This window comes from Uranotaenia lowii, chromosome 2 (assembly GCF_029784155.1).
Source record: "Uranotaenia lowii strain MFRU-FL chromosome 2, ASM2978415v1, whole genome shotgun sequence".
In the NCBI taxonomy this organism is placed as follows: domain Eukaryota; kingdom Metazoa; phylum Arthropoda; class Insecta; order Diptera; family Culicidae; genus Uranotaenia; species Uranotaenia lowii.
In genome coordinates, this window is record NC_073692.1 from 256842664 (window position 1) to 256856194 (window position 13531).

Consider the following 13531-nt stretch of genomic DNA (forward strand, 5'->3'; position numbering starts at 1 on the left):
AAAGAATGTTTTGGTCATGAAAACTGCTTTTTTGCGAAATAATTTTATGTTGGTTGGTTTTTTCGATTCTCAACAGTTCTTCGTCTCATCAAGTTCTAATATCTGATAAATTAAATGACAAAAAAACTTCCCGTAGCTTAAAACTTCATGTTGCGGATTGTTAGCCTTTGTTAAAATCTTGTTCAGCCATACTGAACCGAATCTCTTAAATTTTGTTTTCCTATTTATGAAGGGAATATTAGGATTTTTAACATTTATCAATAAAAGATGCTTTATTTTATTGCTTACTGTCGTTCAGAACGCAACCGGAAAGTAACAAACAAAGATATTCCGCATTCTAAAAGTGTGGAATTTGTATGACACGGTCGGTTCACTCTGGCTCAACGAAAAAGGCCATTTTCTTGTTAGGTGCTGCTTACAGGTGTGTGCCTACGGCTCCTACGTTTAGAACAAATTGCTCAGTCAAATAATAGTGCATGGCATTTTTGTTCGACCAGAGTGAACTGAAATTCAGTTTTTTTTTCCAGTTCTTCATAAATTGACCGACATCCCTATAAGAGTCTTAATGATATGGAAAATGACCAAAACTATCTAATGAAATAGTAACAATTGGTAGGGCTGTGAACTTTGAACCTCGATTTTCTCGAAATCAAGTTTATGGCGTTCAGTTCTATCTGGTCGAATCCCGATCATTTGTTCGACTTCAATGTACATATATGTATCCAAAGCTAAATTTGAATGTTTGATGCGTTACGTAAGCTACTTTTAAGCCTCCTTTATCACCTAATTTATGATCAAGTTAAATTTCATGGTCTGTATGACAACACAGTCAAAGACATCAAATAAATAAATAAATTCTGAGCATGCTCCTTGAAAAAACGGGTTCATGTATCGATCTAACTTTTGAAGCACATAAACTTGAAATTACAAGAAAATGTAAAAGACGACGATTTGCTAAATTTCTCCAAAAAGATGTGATGAAAATGAGAAAATGGTCTCAAATATCCTCAATTCTCACAGTTTACGGTAAGTCCTAGAATCAATCTGTTTAAAAAACAGGATAAAAATAGTCCATCTCTGTTAAATCAATCCCATCATCTTTCCTCTTTACTTTAAGGTTAGGGCTGTATGCAGAGCGCTGTTTTCGTTAAAGACTGATTTAAAAAAAACTCAGATGATATCCTATTTCTCATTTAGATAAAGGAATGTTTCTAAAACTCCTCAGTTTACTCATTAACTGAAATAACTTTTTTGCCAAGGTCAGTTTCCACAAGTTTTTGCCTTTCTTTCTTATCGGTCGATTATTAATTATGGGTCTTAGATATTTTTATCTGCAATCATAAATTTCATAGCGGTGAATTTTCAATCTGAAGCCAGAATCCACCTGAATCGTTAACCAGGCTTGTAAATTCTACATCTCTAGGTCTAGAGTACAGCATGTTTGATATTAATCGCTCTTTGATTAGTTTCAGAGCTCGAGATATCACTTTATGAGAATGTATTGATTTTGGAATCGCAATCATGCTTTTAGTTTAATTAGTTTGATTATAGTTAAACAAAACATAGGGTTAGCAAACACAATCTGAATATCCATCCATATCAATCGGTGTTTAAACCAGCGTAATAATCGAATGCCTGCAACGTAGCCAGTCAAATACCATTCATCCCACATATAATTAACGTGTCAGCAATTAATTACGAATGATATATTTTTTTCTCTTCTGTTTATCATTTCAGATTTCTAGCTTGGAGAATCCGGTGTGCAATGTTTTAAATTTAACGCTCTCCTAAAGTCAACAATAAATCGCTAATAATCAATAGTTGTACGTGCGTAGGTGCAGTGTCCAAATTAAACACAAGCAAAAGTCCATCAATTAAAGCTGACCATATGAAAACCCACAACTGTAAATAGAAATACCAGAATCAATCAAGTCGTTTCCCAAATAAACCAACAAGAAACCATCATCATCACTGAAAAAACCCATTCTGGCTGCCAGCAAGAGCAAAACAAAAACATGTGAATAATCAAAACAAACCAAAAACCTAACATCACACGAACAAAACAATAACAGCTAACAGTGCCCCGCAAAACGAAGGCAACAGAAAAAGCGCAAATAATCTAAAACCGTAAAAAACGAATTTGTCAACAGGCCATCAAATCAACCAGATTGGGTGCAATAAAACAATAACGATCCAAATCTAAAAGCTGGGCGGCGAATACGAGAGCGGCAATTGTTGAGGCCTGGAGGAATTCGAAACTGGGAGCCAATTTTGAGCAACATACAACTACGAACAGCAGCAGCGCAATAGACAGTTGCGGCAAAATAGTAACAGCATACCACGGGAATATTTGTACCGTGAAATGAAACCGTTTCGTCCCTCAGCGCTAAATTGCCACCGCTGGTAATTTAATGTCTGGCACCCGATGTGGAAACCTGCGCTTCCGGCCATTACGATTTCTATGCAAAACTCTTGGAACCGGATCCGGTCCTGTGAGGTAAAATTCCAAGTAAAGAAATAGCCGAATATTGCGACCTTTTACACCTTCCTAGAAAAGCTGCAGAAGAACCGTGCATATGCTTCCCGGGACAAAACCGAACCTGGTCAGGATTGCCAATTCGGGGGAATAAAAATAAAAGTGCTGGAAATTTCAAACATTTTACCTCTTCCGTTGTTTAACCGGCCATTTTTTCTCCTCGATGGTGCTGCTCAAAGGAAATACACAGTAGGCCCGTAATTGCTTATAGCCGCACCGTCATCATCGTCTTCGTCACCGGCAGGCTGCACAAGAAGGCGCTGGAAAATTGACATTCCCACTCTGGGAAGAAATGTTTCCGCTTCCAACGCCTGCTTGGCCGAGGCGAAACATTTACCTGCTGTAAAGCGTTATTGCACGCTGAACGAAAAGTGCCCATTCCAGTGGCCAAAAAGTGTGACAAACTGGTGTTGTGTGGCAGTGATCAAACGCGCACATCGGGAAAGAAGAGAGAGCGGACAAGGCAGAGGGCCGTGGGGTTGCCGTGAGCCGCATCCGAAAAATGAACCAATAAAATAAAATTGAACGGTATTCCTGAAAAATTTCCATCCCTTAGACAACGAAAAAAGGACGAATCCGTGCGGGCGGTAGCAACAAGAGAAATTACGGCCACGTGACGCACGCTAAAAAGATTCCGTGGCTAACAGCTATCCCTACCCAGGCATTCTTCCCAACAGAGACGCCGAGAAAAAGGTGAGTATTAAGCTCTCACGAGCACCGGGTGCTGACTTTTTCAGTTGGGGAAATATCAAAAATATTTAAATAAGTTACATAATGTTTTGTCATTAGCATCTGGGAAACTACCAGTTCTTAATTTTAATGTCCATATATTCTAAATCTAAACTCGCAGTCGGAACGAGAACTAATTGTCAATTAAACATATCCGCATATTACAACTTGAAAAATAATTATTACTATACCTCTACATAACTCAGAATACATAAACACATTTCTTGTGATTTAAATTTCAAATCAGTTAATTATGATCTGAAAGATAAGAATAGTAAAACGTCATATTTCTACCCCGTAAAAAAACGTCTTCCAAATGAAATTGTCAATCACGAACAATTTTTTTTCAGGTATTTGAAAACTGTCATCTGTGTAAGGCTGTTTCCATTTTGGTTCACCTTTTGTCGGAGCCATAGCTGTTTTTGTGGAAAATATTTCTCTCTAAAGTGGGACGGAATTTCGTTGAGATTTTTATGCGCCTTTTCCTATTTTACCTTTTTGTGGTCCTAAAAAATCTGCTGCTCCCGAGCACGCTTGTCGCCAATGGCTCTCGCTCTTACGTTGCTTGGGTGGTTGGTTTTTCTGCCGTAAATTGTGGGCAATAATACAATCTCAGATGCCGGATCAGAGCTTTCCGGAAATGGAATCATAAAAGCGAAAAAGTACCGGTAATAAGAGAAGCAAACAACCGAACCTCAGAACCGCGACTGAAAAACCACAAAGGTAAATATGCAATGCACTTTTTTGGTTGTTGGTTTTCTTTTTTTTTGGGTCACATTTAACCTGTAAACTACTGGAAACGGCACAAATAATGATGCTGGTTTGACTTCACGCAAAGTACTAAATGTTATTTCCAAATGTGATTTGTTTATTAAAAGTCAAATGATGTCTTCGCCAAAATCAGGCATTTTTAACCATGAAAAATCGAAAAAAGAAATTGTATTTTTTTACTGTATTTAAAGGTTCGCTGAAAATTAAACAAGAGAAATGTATAAAAGATAATCAACAGTTGTCTGCTGTTGAATCTGGAAAATCGACCCATCCTTGGATACGCAGCATTGAATTCGAGTTAACACGATTAAACGCATCTCTTTATTTGATACCTGGCCACGTTGGAATCACTGGAAACGTTTTAGCTGATAATCTAGCCTCTCTGGGAAGAAGTTATGAACAAATAATTTTCGAAGTTCCGGCTCAGGATATAAGGAGAATGATCTCAAGGGAGATACGAAAAACTTGGGAACAAACGTGGTTTAATAGCAGACAACTTTTTCTTCGAGAAATCAAAAACACCACCATTCCTTGGTATGACAGAACAGATCCTTTGGAACGGCGATCACTCACGCGTCTTCGGATTGGTCATACAACTCTAACTCATTCAAGCTTTTGGACAACTGGAACATCTATATGCAACACCTGTAACGAACCTTTAACCGTTAATCATTTGATTGGAGAATGTCGTATGTATGACCAGGAAAGAAAAACTAACGGCATCAGTCACGACGTTTCCTCTGCTTTGAATCCAAGCAATGAAAAAAAGTTGTTAGATTTTTTGAAAAGTGCTAATTTATTAAGAAAACTGTAATTTAGTGTATTTGTGTATGTATCTGTATTTTTTTTTTCTTTCTCTCAGAGGACGAAGGACTAGTATTAGTTAAAATCCTCTATAATAAACTATTAATAATAATAATAATAATAATCAACAGTTAAAACACTTGGCTATTTGCGTTTTGAAACTACGCTTGATGATGGATCAATACACTTGATTTATCATGAGTATGAGTTTAAGAATCATTTCTTCGCATAACTGAATTTACAAGTAAATTTCATGGTCAAAAAGCATTTCGAGGATTTTTGAGAGACTGACTTCTAGCACTCACGACTTTAACGACATTAACCATGTAAAGTTCGTTATCAAAATGCTCGTTTTTCTTGGATTATTCATAGAAAAACCAAAAAACTGTTCTGGAAAAGCGTAAAATCCAGCGTATCCTTTCGGCCAATTATTAAAAAGCCTCGCCAGACCTTACCCCTAATCACGTAAAAGTTTTAAGCATGAATTTCAACTATTTTCTGTTGTAAACGAATCCAGAAACGAGCAGCTTTCAAAGTGGTCTCGAAATTATTTGAAATTGTGTTGCATTTTTAAATTGGAACCTGTTTTTTGCTATTTTAAACCAAAATTTAGATTAAAATTCGGGTGACATTCAATAATACCATCAACTGGGGCATCATGAAACGCTTTCCAACTTTAATGACTTCTAAAAACGTAACGTTCATAACGTCGTTAAACCCCGTCCATGAGGTTCCGAAAAGCCAAGCGAAATGTTCACCTCGAAATCTTATTCCAGGTTCACAATTCTACTACAGTTTGTTGAATTTGAATAAGATAAGACTTAGCTAATCGGATTGCCCAGGTGTTGCCTGATTTTCTTCATTTCATTAGCAAAATCAAACGAAAATTTTAATTTATTCATTAGAAATGAAATTACCGTAATCCGGAGTAAGATTGATCACTTTTTTTTCAATATTTTTCGATTATTTTTTCTATTAAGGGGAATGTGGCATGTTTCATATTTTTAAAACCAGTACTGGACTCCTATGAACGTAAATCATGGTTGCAGGAAATTATAAGACTACTATAAATTTGATTTAAAAATCCATTTCGTATCTGATTAGAATTTGATGCTTTGGGATCAGCATCTATTTTGACGGTTCTAACAAGTTTTCCTGATTATAAAGGATACAAAACACCTTCAGTATTTCTGTGTTTCAACATGCGGCACTTAATGTGTTAATGCCGAACAACAATTAACACTAGAAGGACCGGCAAATTGAATATACCTATTCGGACCGTGACCAGTCAAAATGACTGGTAAAGGGGAAATTTTTTCTATCAAAATATTTTTAAATTTTTTCTTTTGAAATTATTTTGTTATTAATTCGATAACATTTTTGTTGTAAAATTGAAATATTTTTTCACCATGGGTGCCCGGAATCACCTCAGTTTGGCATAGTTGACGAATGCGTGTATGTCATAAAATGAATATGTCAAATAATTATCAAAAAATTGAAACACATTATCAATTTTATAATAAAAACATGTTAGATGGCTATGGTTATTGACCATGGGTGCACGGTTTCACTTCAGTTTTGTTTTAGTAGATGTTTTCTAGCATCCATCGCTCTGAAGTTTTTCAACCCGATGCCTATAAATTATACCTGATATTGTAAGTTTTGAAGCATATTTTTTATATAAGTAGAGCAATTTACCATGGGTGCACGGATTCACCGCCATTCATCCAAAACCAATTTTTTTGCATGTTAAAGGTAAAGAATAAAGACTTTTAAAGATTCAAATGAAAATTTGTGTTATATACATGGTTTTTCACTATGGGTGCACGGATTCACCGCGTTTTAATCAAATATTGGACTTTTTGCAATTTTTAAAAAAGTACTATTACAAATCTTAACTAAATCATAGTCGAAATCATGTCTTTCATGTTGAGACATAATTATTTAAATAACGATTTTTATTTTAAGCTCCGTCCGTTTTTTCATTCTTGGAAAAGAAATATTTCAATTATATCTTGAAATAATAAATTTATTTATTTATTATTAAAAAACAGGTTTTTGCCATCGTATATTTATCTGATAAGATCTGATCAACATCCAAGAAATTGGAAAACGGTTATCATGGATCGAGTGAATTTTAGGAATTATATGCATCAAGTTATGTCGTGCGACGGAAAACAGTGGAAATAAAAATAATGAATCAACATGGTCAAATGTACACATTGAGTTGTTTTTCCTTAAAAGTTTTTCGATTGACTAATGAATTGACTAATGTTGCATTTCAAATGTCTATCATATCTAACTCAAAAATATTTTGTGTTCTGAAGCAAGTTGAAAACTATTAATTTCTATATAATTAACAACGGCGAATTTACAGCCATTCCGTGCACCCATGTTGAAAAATTGTAGCGCCAATGTGGTCTATCAGAAAGACTGGCGTGAGTCTAGTCTAGGTATGCCAGGTGTACTGGGTTCGATTCCCGGTATCGGCAAGAAAACTCTAGGGTTCAAACCCCGTAAGTTGCCGACAGGTAAGATGTGTTTCCTCTTATAATAAGAATGTTCAATCAGTTGCCAGCTTTATACACGGGTGCCGGAATACCTGTAAGGGAACTTAAATTGGAAATTTGTCGAACCTAATAATCTAAGAATGCATGTGAATACATACTTGGGCAGAAACTGCGGTGAATCCGTGCACCCATGGTGGATAACCAACGTATGAAGAATAATCAAATATAAAAAAAAATCATTTAAATTGTTCTGTTTCATAGACATAAGGTCTTCAATTTTGAATAAATAAGTACACAATTCATAATTATTAGAGATGTACCGAATACCGAATATTGACCTTTTCAACTATTCGGCCGAATATTCGGTCGAACATTCTATTGAGTTTTAGTGAAAAAATAGCTTTGGCGATTATTTCAACGCTTTCTATTTCTTCCACATAAATGTTCCTCATGTTTTAAGTCGATTGTTTTTTTTTAACCAGATGATATTATTGGATGATGTATTACAAGATATTCTTAAGTGGGAATCTTTCAGATTTTTAAAATGTCACAAATAACTGAAAAGACATCAGATGACTAGTCGCTTCTAGGGCGATTATCACTAAAAAGATTGCGTTCCTGCGAAATCTGGGATAAAACATGTCGAAACAGGTGCCAAGCTATTTGAAATAGCTTCTCTGGTATTGAATTAGATGAAGGTCGAGTTTGAGCAAGATATCTTCAAAATAGTTGTTGAAAAGATAAATGATCTTTAACCTTAAACATACCATACTTCCAACCATACGTATCCACACGGTCAGGCATTCAAAACGATTACAGACCCCGTTCGTTTTTGGCAACATTCGATTTTGGCAACATTCGATTTTGGCAACATCCGATTTTGGCACATGTGCCGAACGGTTTTTAGAAACAACATTACCTTTTAGTTTTCGCTATAACAGGACCAATATAATTTTGATAAAGACCATACAAACGTTTCTACGTTCTGAAATGGTGATAAAATACAAAAACAAAAACCAAAGTTTTTTTTTAAATTTGTAAAGTACGTAAAAATGATAAAAAGTAAAAAATTCAAAAAGTTAAAAAACAAATACAAACAAAAGACTTAAAATGACAAATAACAACAGAAAAATGATAAAGAACGAAAAAAACAGCAAATATGACACAAAATAACATGCATTATAAACAAAGCAAGAATAGTACAGAATGCATAAACAACATGATAAAAAATAAATAAAAAATGACAAAAATGGTCGGAAATTGAATAAATATAACGTTAATGATAATAATAATAGTTATTTTTTCAAAATAAGAAAAAAAAAATTAAGAAAAAAAACCGTTCGATTTTGGCAACATTCGATTTTGGCAACACAAAATGTTCGGGCATGTTGCCAAAAACGAACGGGGTCTGTATTGAAAAAAAAATTAAAAGGGCAAAATATATGAATATTTTGAAATTTTTGAAAAATCGTTATTAACACAAAATCTAAAAAAAATTGAAGAGGAATTTGAGTTTTTGTTAGATTTAGCAAATAATATGAATAAACCCGAGCAAAAATCGTTTAATCAAAGTTTTAAACAATATCTGGACATGCCGGCCAGATTTGACTTATCTGGATTTTTTAATGGATTTATGGGCAAGCCTGAATATATCCAGAAAATCTGGAATAAACTATAATTAAAGTATAAAGCGTTACCGTTTAGCATTCTCCTGTACGATCTACAGTGAAATATGCGCGGATACACCTTAGAAGTTTTGCTGAAACGATAAGTTTTTAATGATTGTGTAGCTTTTACAACATTATTTCGATATTTTATAAGTTATCCAAAATTATTTGAAAAATTTACAAGTCTGTAGTAGATATTCGGCCGAATACTTAGCACAACTATTCGGTGAGCCGAATATTCGGCTCAACGGTTTTTCGGCGGTATTCGGCGCCGAATATTCGGCCGACCGAATATTCGGTACATCTCTAATAATTATTTTACTCATACTAGTTCAGTATAAAACATATTTATCACCTAAAATACTCGATTACTCGAATGGACATGTATTAAAACTAACATAACTTTTACAAATCTTGATGAAATTTCGCCAAATTTTGACAGAAAGTTCGATTATAGTTGAGCAACAAAACAGACCAAAAAAATTGGGAGTCAAGTGCTTGAAGCGCCACACAGCGGTCGTTCCGAGAACTTTTTCTACAAATTTGAATGACTTCGCATCGAAAATCAATAATTTCATAGCTAATGACACACTCCTGCCCACCACAAATCAACTAAGGCTTTTTGTCTTGAATGTAGATTGCAAATAAAACCAAAAGCATGCGAAAAAAAATTATCTTGTTTGAGTTATAGGTTTGTGAATTTTACCAGTCATTTTGACTGGTCACGGTCCGAGTGTCCATGGCGAAATTTTTCTCGCTTATTAAAAGAGCTAGAAAAATAAAAAAGTACACAGTTTTGTAGAGATTCAAAATTCATGAAAAGTCGTATTTTTTGCGAATTTTTAGAGCGTAGTGTTTAAAAGATATTCAACAAACAAAGTGTCCCACCAGTCATTTTGACTGGTGCGGTCTTTCTAGTGTTAAAATCGAATGATGGACAATGATGCTGCATAAATAAGGGGCTAAATTTTTAAATTATTAACAAAATTTTAACTACAAAAATATACAAAATTTTGCCTTCATTCAATTCCCTAGGTCCTCGTACTATTCCCCTTTAATTTTTTTTTTCTTCAAAGTTTACCATTTTATAGGGTTTCTAGCTATTTGTGTTAGACTGGTTTACTCTTGGAAAGTGTCCATATTTTTTTTAATATTAAAAATTTACCTCGAAATACAACATAAACTACACCACAACTAAAAATTTACCAACGCAAAAAGTTGAATTGTCACATAAATCAACCTGTTTGCTTCTAAACGCTTTGATTCCATCAGGAAGGATGTTTGTTTGTGAGCCTTCGAAAAAATTGATATTTCAAGATTTTGAAATTACACGCTCACTTACATTTGAAATTTAAAAAAAAAAAACAAACTAAGAACAAAATTCAATTTTTTTATATTGAAATCAAGTTTGAATCATCATTGGAAAAAGAAACCTGATTCGAATCCTGGTTTTGCATTTGAATCCTAAACTAGATGCATTTACCATATTTAAAACTCATTATTTTGGAATGTGAAAAAATAACATTACCTGTAACTATTGCAACATTTCAATTTCAATAATTCTGTTGCAAAATTGAAGCTTAAGAAAGTTTCATAATGGTGATCTAGAATTGAAAAAATCCGAAACAGTTTCATCATTCGCAATTTTTAATGAGATTTACAAATTGAATTTCAAATAACTGAAGAAAGAATTCATAGTAAGACGAAAATTCGGAATTCAAATAAGAGATTTTTGGTTGAGGGTTTTGATACATATTTCGATTGTTGGTTCAAAATTGAAAGAAATTATTATCTAGAATTAGGGTAAAAAATTTGTAATCAGATTCGAAATTCAGATTTTGTACCTAGATTCAAAAGGCAGGTTTCAGATACGGAATTCAAATAAAAAACTCAGATCCAGGTTCAGCTCGAAATTAATTTTATGATCAAAATAAACATATCATTGTGAGAATATCATTAAGGATCAATTTGCAGAAGATCCAGTTTTATAGTTTCAATTCTAGATTCAAAATTTTAGTTTAATATATAATCAGAGTCAGTTTGGAAACACAAACTAGCAGAAATCACAAATATAAAATAAAATTAAATATTTATTTTGAAGATATTGTTCTTTAATAGATAAAGATTTTTTTTTAATAATCTCAGGATTCTATTTATATAATAAATATTTTAGTTATGTTTATTGGTCGAAGAACTTGCACTTAATTATCTTCAAGCGAAAATTAGCCTGTAAATATATTTTATTGGTTTTCATATTGATTATAATTTTAATGGCATGTGCGGCGAAATGAAAACTAGAGAGAATTTATTTATAGAAATTTGAAAGAAAGGTATATAGACAGGCATTAGTGCGCCAATAGGAGACAGCTTGATAGGTGTTGAAATTCTAGGCTATTTAGAGGGCATGTTGATGAAAAGCTCCCATGCATTGCTCCCGGCTTTGCTCTACACTAGCTGGCATTTCGGCGAGTTGTGAAAATTCAAGGTAGAATATTTAGAAAGAACATGAAAGTATTATAGGTGGAAAGATCAAACCTAGAGCGCTTTGGGTAGAAGAAATTGAATAGTTGGTGAAAATGTGAGCAGGACTTTTGTTTTGTGAACAGCTTTCGAACTACTTGCGTGATTCTTTGCCGCTCGCCGTTTCAATGTTGATAGGAAGCGATGAAGAAACCCATCGCATTCCTACCCACATTGAAACACGGACGGGTCGAACACATGAGATTGTGTCCGACCGGGCAAAAAATCACCCCCCATCAGCGCTCACATGTGCTGTTCTATTGCTAAGCCAATTCTATCGATGCGTGCGTACGCCGAAATGCCAAAAATTATTCCATTTCCAAAAATTATTCCACCAACTATATATATTGGACCATTGCTGTTTCTACTTTATGTAAACGACATCCAAAAACTTCCTCTACATGGCGTTCCGAGGCTTTTTGCTGATGATACAGCACTTTTTTGTCCAGGAAAATGTCCAAGAAACATTGTCAAACAAATCGAAGACGATCTTAGGGTCCTTTTGAAGTATTTCAATGCGAATCTCCTCACCTTAAACTTTCCAAAGACTAAATATATGATTCTACATTCCTCTCGCAAAATCGTACCTTTTCACGATGATCCAGTAGTCGATAGATATGTAATCGAAAAAGTCTCAAATTTCAAATACCTTGGACTTTTGATAGATGAAACCTTATCTTGGAAAAACCATATTACGTATTTAGAAAGTAAGGTCTCATCACTTTGCGGAATCAAACAATTTGTACCGAGTCATATTCTATTAAGATTTTACTACGCCTTCATTCATTCTATATTTAATTATCTTATTTCTTTATGGGGACGAGCATCGATTTCTCTACTTGCACGCCTTCAAACATTGCAAAATCGTTGCTTGAAAATCATTTTTGGTCTTCCTTTACTATTTCCAACAAACCAGCTTTATTCTAATTTATCGCATAATATTCTACCACTAAATAAAATGTGTGATCTGCAAACCCTATTATTTGTTTTTGATAGTTTACATTCAGAAACGAATAGAAATATTAGCTTTATCATCGGAGAACGATTGCATAACACTCGTCAATCACGTCACCTTCAACGCAGTATTTCAACAACAACTCTAGGTCAATGTAGAATATCGTTTATTGGACCTACTAAATACAATACATTGCCAAACCATATAAAAATTATAAACAATCGACTTGCCTTCAAATCCAAATTAATACTCTATCTCAAAGAAACTCAAGTTTGATAACCATCAACCATCATATTAGTTTTTGTTATTTTTAATTTTTTTTGTTTTTACCTTTATCTATTTTTAAGACAGCCTTAGTTTAATTTAGTATAACCTTTTTTTTAACTTTTTTAATCTAGTAAATATTTGTTTTGTAGTGAATCTCTTAAAAGGATATTTCATCCACTGAGATTCACATGTAACGTAATTATCGTATTTATTCTCGTCCATTCTCTCGCAACTAGTTTAAAAAAAATCATTGGTTCCCAGCATGAGTAGAGTTTTGTTCGCGTTTGTTATTGTTTTTGTGCTGTCGACATGCTGGGAACAGAAGCGTCCATTTCCAGGGAACTCAAATGAGTTTTTTGGTGTGGGGGAGTGTGGCGGGCAACTTAAAGGTAAAAATTAGAATAAAAAAAAAAAAAAACTCACCTCAGACCTCCTCTGCTTCCTGTTTGGTCCGGTTGTCTCATGGTTCGAGTCGATGGTATTATTTTCTGGCTAGCTGCCGCTACGTTTTTCTTATCACCCGAAAAACCAAAAGGAGGCGACATAATTCCATCGGTAGTACCTTTTAGATCAACATTTTTAGTTAGAAAACTGCAATTTGTAGAAATTGTAATTACCTACTAACCTGGTCCAACTGCGGAGACATTCTTCTGGCGAATGAAAATCCTCGGGTTTTCTGAAGGCAGCAGCGGCATTAGTGGCAACAGGTCCAGCCGTCTTAACGATTCCTTTGCCTACATCCTTAGATCCAGTCGGACAGAGAAGTTTTGAG

General features: G+C 34.2%; 1 protein-coding gene across 2 annotated transcripts in view; it reads left to right on the forward strand.

Annotated features, from left to right (window-relative positions):
- The window catches only part of LOC129748113 (zwei Ig domain protein zig-8-like), an 870358-nt gene that overhangs the window by 183821 nt on the left and 673006 nt on the right, over positions 1 to 13531 (forward strand). For both annotated transcript variants that reach the window (XM_055742607.1, XM_055742608.1), the window contains exon 2: positions 1738 to 3229. The gene's annotated coding sequence lies outside the window, so the exon portion shown is untranslated. The remainder of the gene's footprint in view (positions 1 to 1737; positions 3230 to 13531) is intronic.